The sequence below is a fragment of the Mirounga leonina genome, unplaced genomic scaffold (genome assembly GCF_011800145.1).
Source record: "Mirounga leonina isolate KUSES-001 unplaced genomic scaffold, KU_Mleo_1.0 Mir_151, whole genome shotgun sequence".
In the NCBI taxonomy this organism is placed as follows: Eukaryota; Metazoa; Chordata; class Mammalia; order Carnivora; family Phocidae; genus Mirounga; species Mirounga leonina.
The window spans coordinates 17,113,572-17,123,115 of record NW_023270377.1 but is presented as its reverse complement, the minus strand read 5'-3'; the positions used below and the strand labels follow the sequence as shown (position 1 = coordinate 17,123,115).

General features: G+C 43.2%; 1 long non-coding RNA gene across 1 annotated transcript; it reads right to left on the bottom strand.

Annotated features, from left to right (window-relative positions):
* Window positions 1–3,741: 3,741 nt before the first annotated feature.
* On the bottom strand, window positions 3,742–5,887 carry LOC118011738. The gene is made up of 3 exons (XR_004679533.1): window positions 5,627–5,887; window positions 4,141–4,223; window positions 3,742–3,853 (listed from the first exon to the last, which is right to left on the bottom strand). It is a non-coding gene; the product is annotated as an uncharacterized LOC118011738 (long non-coding RNA).
* Between the last annotated feature and the right edge of the window lie 3,657 nt (window positions 5,888–9,544).

The following is a 9,544-nucleotide window of genomic DNA, read 5'->3' as shown; positions in this document are numbered from 1 at the left end:
GATTGGTTGGACACCTACCTTTCTTGATTTTTGTGTTCTCAGGATCTAGCACACGGTAGGTGCTGAACAGGTATTTATTACATGAATGCATGGATAAGAATCATTTCCATATCTCTACGCCATGTTGACCTGTGTGGCTACTATACATCTTAAGCCTTTTATTAAACTTTTTGTTCATTCTGCATACTTTTACTGAGTGTTTACTATATGCCAAGCACTGAGTTTAGGGATACACTGACGAGCAAAACCAGATACAATCATTCCTTGCTCTCTTGGAGCTTATGTGCTTAGGAGAGCCAGGCATCACGTGGATAAAAATAAAATCAAGACCAGTGCAGTTCAGTAAAGGAGAAAACCAGAGTAGCCGGTGGGTAGAAGTAAGGGAGTAGTTCGTGGCCTGCGAAGGCTCTGGAGAGGTGAGCAGAGGACAGGCCAAGTAAGGCCATTGTGAAGGAATGAACTGTATTCCCCCAAATTCCTATTTGAAGCTCTGCCCCCAATGTGACTGTATTTGGAGATAGGGCCTTTAAAGAAATAAACTAAGGTTAAATGAGGTCATAAAGGTGGGGTCCTCATCCAATAGGACAGGTGTTCTTATTGGAAGAGAGACACTAGGGATGTGTGTGCACAGAGGAGAGCTCACGTGAGGACACGTGGAGAAGTCTGTTGTCTGCAAGCCAAGGTGAAATCAACCTTGTGTCAGTACCTTATTCTTGGACGTCCAGTCTCCAGACGGAGAAAATGAATTTCTCTCAGTTAAGTCACTCAGTCTGTGATATTTTGTTATGGTCTTGAAAGCTAATACAACCATATAGGCCACGTTGAGGAATCTGGTTGTTACTCCAAAAGCAATGAAAAGCAGTGGAAGATTTTGAAACAGGGGTTAGCATGATCAGCTTTGTGTTTTGGAATGATTACTCTGGCCAAATGAGAAAACCAATTGGGGTAAAAAGTTTCAGGAGTCCCAATCTCAAGTCTAATTCTCTTTCCATTATGCTGCTGAGAATTGGTCTCAAACACAGAGTTCCATCCCCGGTGGGTTTTGGGAAGGATGATGATAAAGCCCCACGGTTTGGTCACCAATAACGGGTGCTACAGTTTATGGAAATCTTTTCTTTGACTCCCTGAAACCACTGAGCAGAAAGATTCCTGCAGCAAAACAGGGGACACTGGTGGAGACCTGGCTCCTTTCTCTCTGCTTCTCAGGTTATTTTTGGTTGACTTCAAGGGCCAATCAGAGAAGGGGAGGGAAGTAAATGGACTTCAGAGCAAAATGCTGCAAGATGCCTTTCTTGTCCAGCCCTCCTACCCTCTTCCAAGGGTTTGCTTCAGCCCTGAACCAGTATTTCTGGGACCCTAAGAGCAGCTTTGATGAAAAAAGTCCCCAGAAAAACTTGGGAAACTGCTGTAATTACTAGTCAAAAGAAACAGAAAATGGATGAGCTTGTGTAGGTGGTAGTTTTAAACAGCTCCTCTTTTTTTTTCTGCTCATGGTTCTGCATGTTGACAATTTGGGCTGGGCTCAGTGGGTGGTTCTGCTGATCTAGACATGGGGATTGGCCAGCCTGTCTGGGGCTCAGGTCATGTGTCTGCAGCCAGCAGCTGGGTCAGCTTAGGGGCTGGCTGACCATCAGCTGGTTGCCTTGGTTCTACTTCATGGGGTCTGTCATCTTTCAACATGGTAGCCGGGACAAGAGGGGATGACCAATGAGCATGCACTTTCAAGCTTCTGCTTATGGCATATTGGTTAATGTTCCATTGGCCAAAGCAAACCCCAGGGCTGGCCAGAATCAAGGGGTTGAGAAATAGAGTCCATCTCTTGATGGAACTTTCTGTAAGGACACACTGTATAGGGATGTGGGACCAGGGAAGGGAAGAATTTGTGGCCAGTTTTACAAGCAATCTCCCCCTCCAATATCAGTCATTTGGTGTACAGTGCTTACAACTTTTGACATATTCACATACTGTCCTTGTTAGTTTTCTTTAAGTCAACTTCAACTTAAAAAGTACCTATTTTAGGGGCGCCTGGGTGGATCAGTTGATTAAGTGTCCAACTCTTGCTTTCTGCTCCATTCGTGATCTTGCCGTCCTGAGATCAAGTCCCGTGTCGGGCTCTGGGCTCAGCACGGCGACTGCTTGAGATTCTCTCTCCCTCTGCCTCTCCCACTCATACTCTCTCTCCCTCTAAAATAAATAAGTAAATCTTAAAAAAAATAAAGTACCTCTCTTAGCCTCTGCCTAAGCCATCTTGTCTTTGAAATCACAGGCTCAATGTGTTAGTTACTAGTCTCTCCCAAATCCATATGATACAGTCCTAACTCCCGGTCACTGCGAATCAATCTTGTTTGGAAATAGGGTCATTGCAGATGTAATTAGTTAAGATTAGGTCATACTGGACTAAGGTGGGCCTCTAATCCATTATGATTGGTGTCCTTATAAGAAGATGGCCATGTGAAGTCTGAGGCACCAGACATCATGTGATGACAAAGGCAGCTGCAAGCCAAGGATTGTCAGTAAATACCAGAAGCTAGGGAGAAGCAAAAGCTTCCCTACAGCTTTCAGTGGGAGCATGGCCCTGCTGACACCATTTTGAGTTTCTAGCATCGAGGACTCTGAGATAATAAATCTTCATAAGCCAACCAGTGTGCAGTATTTTGCTATGGCGGCCCTGGGAAAGAAATAGTTATATAAAAAAATAAAATATCAGCTTAAAGCATATGAAATTGTCACCATTGTATTTTTCAGGTAAAAAATGCTTGCATAGCAGCAGTTTCAGATTCAAATAAGTATCTGGTTATTGGAAAAGTTTGTGGACTACATAAGATAATCCTGTATGCTGTCATTGGTCCATCATTACACTTTGGAAGACCTTGGTTTAAAGTGTTCTATGAAAAAATTAGGCATTTAAACTTCAGTGGGAAGGTCTGGCTCCAGATGATGCTTCTTCTTCACAACATCATCTTTTCTGGCTTCACCTACTTGAGGAAGCATTAGCATGAAAAGCTATATAGTTAATTTGCACATGCTCTGAGCCTAAAACCAGAGGAAACTAAAATTTTCTTAGTACTGAAACTGATTTTTCAACAACAAAAACAAGAAAACATGAATTAGTCTCCAACCTTGAGATATTAAAAAAAAAACAAGGAGTGTATTTTCTAGACTAGACAAAGTGCTCCATTTGGCTTCTAAATAAGATGTGTGGATTGACTCAAGTTTCCTTCCTCAAGACAGTCCCAATCAACCTGAAACTAGTTCACAGAATTCCATTTCAGTCACTTTTGCATGGAAATAATAACAAAAAAAGGGAATGAAATTTAAAATTTCTGAATCTTGCAAATACTAGCTAATTAAGAGATTTTATCTGTCATGATTATTTTGAGCACCTGATCATTTCCATCAATCACCCAAGCAACCCTGATAAGCCAGTCCTTTTTTTAATCGATGTTGAGCCACTGAAAAGTTGCCATAGATACCAAATTCTACAGCCATCACAACAGAAAGTCAGGTTGGAATTGGAAGTGACAGGTGTATTCATCACATAGTTAACAAGCCTTTGAAGGGAAAGAGAGAGTTTGCCAGAGTCCTTAGGCTGGGTATAAAAGATTGCAAAGAACACTCAAACAATTCCCAAAGAGCACTTCAAAAGCAGGGGGAAAGATCCGTTTTTCATTAGAAATGCAGGAAGATGTTTGCTTGAAATTCAAGCTCTAAGTAACAAGTTCCTTGAAGTTTTGCTTGGCTGTCATTTACCAGGGGTCACCAGTGAGTTATCTGAAGAGCAGAGTTTCCGTTTTTTTTCCCCTCTTCTTTCTGCATCAGATTAAGGATGGTTGAGAGTGTGGGGCAGTGGTTACTGTAAAAAAAAAAAAAAAAAAAGTCCTGATTGCACTGTCTATACATGTGGACATTTGAATATCTATGCATTTTTATAGATGTGTATATATATTTTTACTAGTTATCAATATGGTCAGGAAAAAAGTGTGGTGCCAAGAAATATCTTTTGGGAGTCATTGTACAAAAGCCAGTATCTATTACTAGTAAAAATAAAAATATTGGATGTTTAGAACTTTAGAGATTTGGTAAAAACCCAGAGGGTTTCAAGTGAAAGAAATGAATCTATCCCAGAGGTATAGTACACACCTTCCAGTGTGGGGCTCAGGCTGAGGCAGACTTGGTTTTACCCATTGATGAGCTGGTCCTCCTCTTGCCTATCAGCAGCTGGACTGTGTGGAAACACAATGATGACCTTGGTCCCTAGGAATGAACACTGGAAAGGGAATTGGGGAACAGAGTCCTGAACCTGGCTCTGCTATTTCCTCAGTGTGAATGCAAGTTTCTCCAGGACTGGATGACCCAGGAGGGGCAGAGAGTCTGCCTCGACTGCCACAAGTTTCATCTGGTTCTAAGCTTCTTTGAGTCCTGAGGGTTATTTGTGTCTACACTTCTACACTACGCAGCCAGCTGAGGCTTGTGGGGACTTGTGTCTGACTTGTCCACCCTGCCTTGCCTCATTGTTGACTGTCATCTGCTTCCTAATGTGTGTCACGGGGCCCTGTGGCACTACTTTGGTTTCATGCTCCTAAAATGCTGGGTTTGGGGATCCAAGAAGCAAACCAATTGGAATAGTTAATAAAAGAAAGGAGTTTTCAGGAAGCTCCTGAAGGCTCAGAGCCAAGGATGGAACTTTAGTGTGCTTGTAACCATGCAGGAAGTGATTCCGCTCATCCATAAGGAGGGTGGTTTCCCTGGGCAACAGAATCTTGACTTCAATGTCCAGCCTGTCCAGGCATTCTGTATCTCTCTTCTTTACTGTCCCTGGAAGGTGGCACCTCATCATAACAACCACATGTCAGTAGAATCCAAAGCATGGGACTATGCGATTTATTTAACAGATATGTGATCTATTTTTAGTTATATTATCTATGAAATCTATTTATGAAAAATAATAATCCAGTGTGGATCTGCTATTAGGTACCCCTAATTTCCCCTCTTCTTTTTTCCCTGAAATCTCAGTTCATGGCTACGATTATAATTGGTCTGTGGTGCCTTCTTTCTTCTTTGCTTGCTTGTATGTATGTAGGTCCTTTTATTCTGACACCTCAATACCTTGCCTTCCTCAACATCATCAATGATTTTAATGCTGTGCAAAATGTATCAATGCCTTGTCTTGCCTGTATTTCTAACCTATGTAAATGAAATTTTGTTATAGATCTCGTTCCGTTTCTTGTGCTTTTTTTCACCAAGAACTACACTTTTCAGATCCATCCTTATTGCTCTGTGTCCTTATCTCTTTAATTGGATAATCATTCATCAAAATAGTCATTGAGAACATACTGTGTGCTGGGAGCTGTTGGCTAGAAGGTAGACAGTGATGAATTCTGCAAAAGCTACATTCTACTGGGAGACAATAGACAATAAACTAGGAAACACATAAATAAACAAGACAATTTTGGGGAGTGATCAGCGCTGTAAGAAGAATGAAACAGGGAGATGTGGTGGTACCTGGAGGTCTACTGTACTTAAGAGCTTGGTCAAAGTCATTCTAAGGGGTCAGATTTGAGTTGTGACCTGAGGGAAGAGCATCGCAGCAGAGGGGACAGCAGTGTGATGTTTGCAAAAGGCTTACCTGTTCAGAAGCAGGAACCCATCAGATGGTTGGTGAACCCCTCAGGCAGGAGTAGCTAAGGACATACAGAGCACTTTTAGCTTCTTTAATCCTTTGTCTCTCTTCCTGTGCCTCATTCTTTTCTCTGATCCAAAGCAGGGGTTCAAGTGGACTGAGGGTATCTGGCGTGGGCCATAGTCACTGAGTTCCTAAGGTACTCTGACAACAGTGAATCCTTCCTCCTCCTTTTCCCCCTCTTCTCTCCCCTTCCTTCTCCCTCTTCTTCATTCCCTCCATCCCTTCCTCCTCCTTTCTTCCCTCTCTCTCTCTTCTTCCCTTCTTCCTAGCAAGCATTTACCAAGAACCTAATGCGTGCCCGGCAGGGTGCTAAGCACTGGGGGGTACGTTGGTAAGCATTGTTTTTACCCTCATGGAGCTTGAATTCTAAGCATTTTCTCATTTTTGTTATATCTTAGGATGTCCTCTTTCCTCCCCATTCTCTCCAAAATGTTTAATGGTAATAAGGGAAATAGCTATTCTCTTCTTGTTTTCCAATAGGGAAACATGTCCCCACCACCACATTCTCCTTTTCTGATTATGGCTGATGGTTTGCAATCTGTCAAAGGCTATTCGGAAAGGTTTTCTTTAGTTTGTTTTTGCGAGAACAGTCATAAATAAATAATTTAATAAAATTGTATTTGCTAAAAAACAAAATTGAGAATCCAGCTGTGTGTCACCACATAAAAATGTGCAAATCATGATTCCTGTAAACAAAAGTGTAAGTTGGAAGGAATCTGTGTTTTGTTGGCATGGAGGACGGTAACCTGATGAATACAAACAGCGCCTTCCCTAAGAACAGGCTGGATTTAAATGTTCATTTGTAAGGGACTTGTTTAGAAGGCTGTGTACTTTCTCATGGACACAGGGTTTGGGTGGAGTGATGTCTCTAATCCTAACTGCAAAACACTGGTTAACTCATAACATACTTGGTAAGTTGTCCGAGTTGTCTAGTTGTATGATAAAATCCACCCAACACTTAGCAGTGTTCATGGGCATTCTCCTCCCTCCATTCCCTCAGCTATTGGTTGGTTTGCAGCCTGTTCTCCCTTATCTAAATCACCCGAATAACTTCCTCACTGGTCTGTTTCCTCTATCTGTCCCCCTCTGTCTCCCTTAGATGTTCATCATCCATTTTACAAGCATGAGATTTCTTTTTTTAAAAATTTTATTTATTTGTTTATTTGTCAGAGAGAGCGAGAGAGAGAGAGCGAGAGAGAGAGCACACAAGCAGGGGGGAAGGGCAGAGGCAGAGGGAGAAGCAGGCTCCCCACTGAGCAAGGAGCCCGATGTGGGACTTGATCTCAGGACCCTAGGATCATGACCTGAGCCAAAGGCAGATGCTGAGCCACACAGGCATCCCCAAGCATGAGATTTCTAAAATATAAGTCTGATTTCAGTCCTCCGCTCTAACTCAGCAGTGCTTCCTCTGCTTGCAGACTAAAGCCCAGACTCCTCACCAGAAGTCCAAGACTCACCGGGCCTCTGTCTTACTTACCTTTGAGCTCACCTCTCCATGCTTCTCCCCTGCAGCTCTCCAAATATACCTCGCTTCATTGGGCCTTTGTCTCTTTGCTCATGTTTCTCCTCTGCTTGGAATGCCCTTCCTCTCTTTGTACTTATAAATTCTTTCTTCTTTTTCAGGATTTAGATCAGGTGTTCTCTCTTCTCTAATTGCTCTCTCCCCACTCTCCAGAGTCGTCTGTCCCTCTTCGATAAGGTAATATCACATTGTTTCATAATTATTTATTTACACATTTCTCTCACTGGACACGGAGCTCCTTGAGGTCAGGAACTATGTCTTGTTCATTTGTTACTCTAGGACTTGGCACAGCGAAGGTAGTCAGTAAGTATTTACAGAAAGGAATGTGGTCAGAACCATGAGGCTGGGATAGGGAGTAAGGGCTAGGAATGGGCTCCCCATATTCATTTCAGGAGTGAAGATCTAAAGTTGGCTCTGGCATGAGGGTCCTGGTGATGACTTAGGATGGGCTGGGCTCTGAGTGGTCAGTCATATGTGTGTGTAGTTCTTACAGGCTGAACCATAGGATTTACGTAGGGGAATTAAGTGAAATGAGCTTTGGAAAGTCAAATTAAGTTCTTGAATGCCAGACTAAGTCATTTTTCTACTTCCTCTGCAATAGGGAATGCCAAGTGTTATATGAGCATGAAAATGACATAATCCAAAAGGCACTTGGGAATGACACAACCCAGAAGGTGCTCTGGAACACTAATTGGCCCATTGTGGCGGGGCTGATGTGGGAGAGAGTACAGCCAGAGAGACCAGTGTGAAAATGATTGGAGTGGACTGGGTATGAGCTGATAGAAATCTGAGGCGTGAAAGTGTCAGTTGGGATGGAAAGCAAGTCCCTGCAAAGTTTGTACTGATTATCGGGCTATATTTCACATTAACTCTGTAAAACATTTGACATATCTTAAATATTTTATCAGTGGCCTTTGTCCTTGGACTGCTTTAGAGCTCCACCAGGGTTAGTCCGGGCCTGCTGGCTCTCCAAAGCCAAGAAGAGTCAGGAGTGAGAAGGGCTGAGTGGAAGTTTGCACCAGAGAATATCCTGACCCCCCCTGAGGACAGGTGACCTTTCCTCCTCACCTGAAAGGGAGATCTGTTTTTTTCTGTGGCAGCTAATGAGAATTTCATGATCAGCAGAACTTCTTCACTCAAATTCATATCTCACTGGGCTTGAAGACAACAGCTACAATTAAGCTTGAGTTGCAGGTTTCATTTGCTCAAATGTGGATAGCGTAAGTTAGTGCCATCCCCACATGAGACCCCGGTGTCATCCTCCCCTTGATTGGGTGGTTCTCAGGGCTCTACCTCTCAACCGTGATGACTCTAGAACCTTGATGACATGTTGACATCAAATCTACAACCAAAGGCAGAGTAGAGGCAATGTGATGTCAGGGACTTTGAGAGGTTTTCTTTACTTGCTGAATACATTCAAGACTTGATTGCTGATGGATAAATTGACATCAGCAATCAACAGAAAAGGCAAAAATGTTTGGAAGAAGTAAAATATTGGCTTACATTTCCAGTGAGATGTGAAGGACAGTATTGGGCACCTCTCATGCCCTGGCTCCCATCCTCAGCCCATCTTGTACTACAGTGAATGGCACCTGCTTCCTGCAGGTGTGCCTTGATAGTGCCTTGCTTGCAACACTGTGTATTCCTCACCTGTTTCTCTGGAGCTTTTCTGATCCAGAGATATGGGGATCTGCAGGAACACACCTGGTACCCAGCACAACTTGCTGGAATTTTAAGCAAGTTACTGTCTGCTATGGTCTGAATGTTTGTGCCCCCCCAATTAATATGTTGAAAAATTAACCCCCAAAGTGATGGTATTAGGAGGTGGGGCCTTGGGGAGGTGATTAGGTCATGAGGGTAGAGCCCTCATGCATGGAATTAGTGCTCTTACAAAAGAGGCCCCAGAGAGATCCTGCATCCCTTCTGCCCTGTGAAGACACAATGAAAAGAGAGGTGTGACCCAGGAAGTGGGCTTTCAGCAGACACTAAACCTGCTGGCACTTTGATTTTGGACTTCCCAGCCTCCAGGACTGTGAGAGATAAATTCCTATTGATCATGAGCTACACAATTTATGGTGTTCTGCTCTAGTAGTCCAAATGGACTAACACATTATCTAATGGGGAGATCCTTGCCAATGAGACAGGAGTTGGTGGACAAGCCCTGTGCTCTTCTGTCCCTCAGGTAGACAACTGTGAGGCATGTTCTATACAGAGTGAGCTCCAGTTTTCACAGTGGTGCCCAACCCAAGGATATGCCCTTGTAGTGGCCTGCCTGCCTTCCTTCTTCCTTCCTTCCTTCCTTCCTTCCTTCCTTCCTTCCTTCCTTCCTTCCTTCCTTC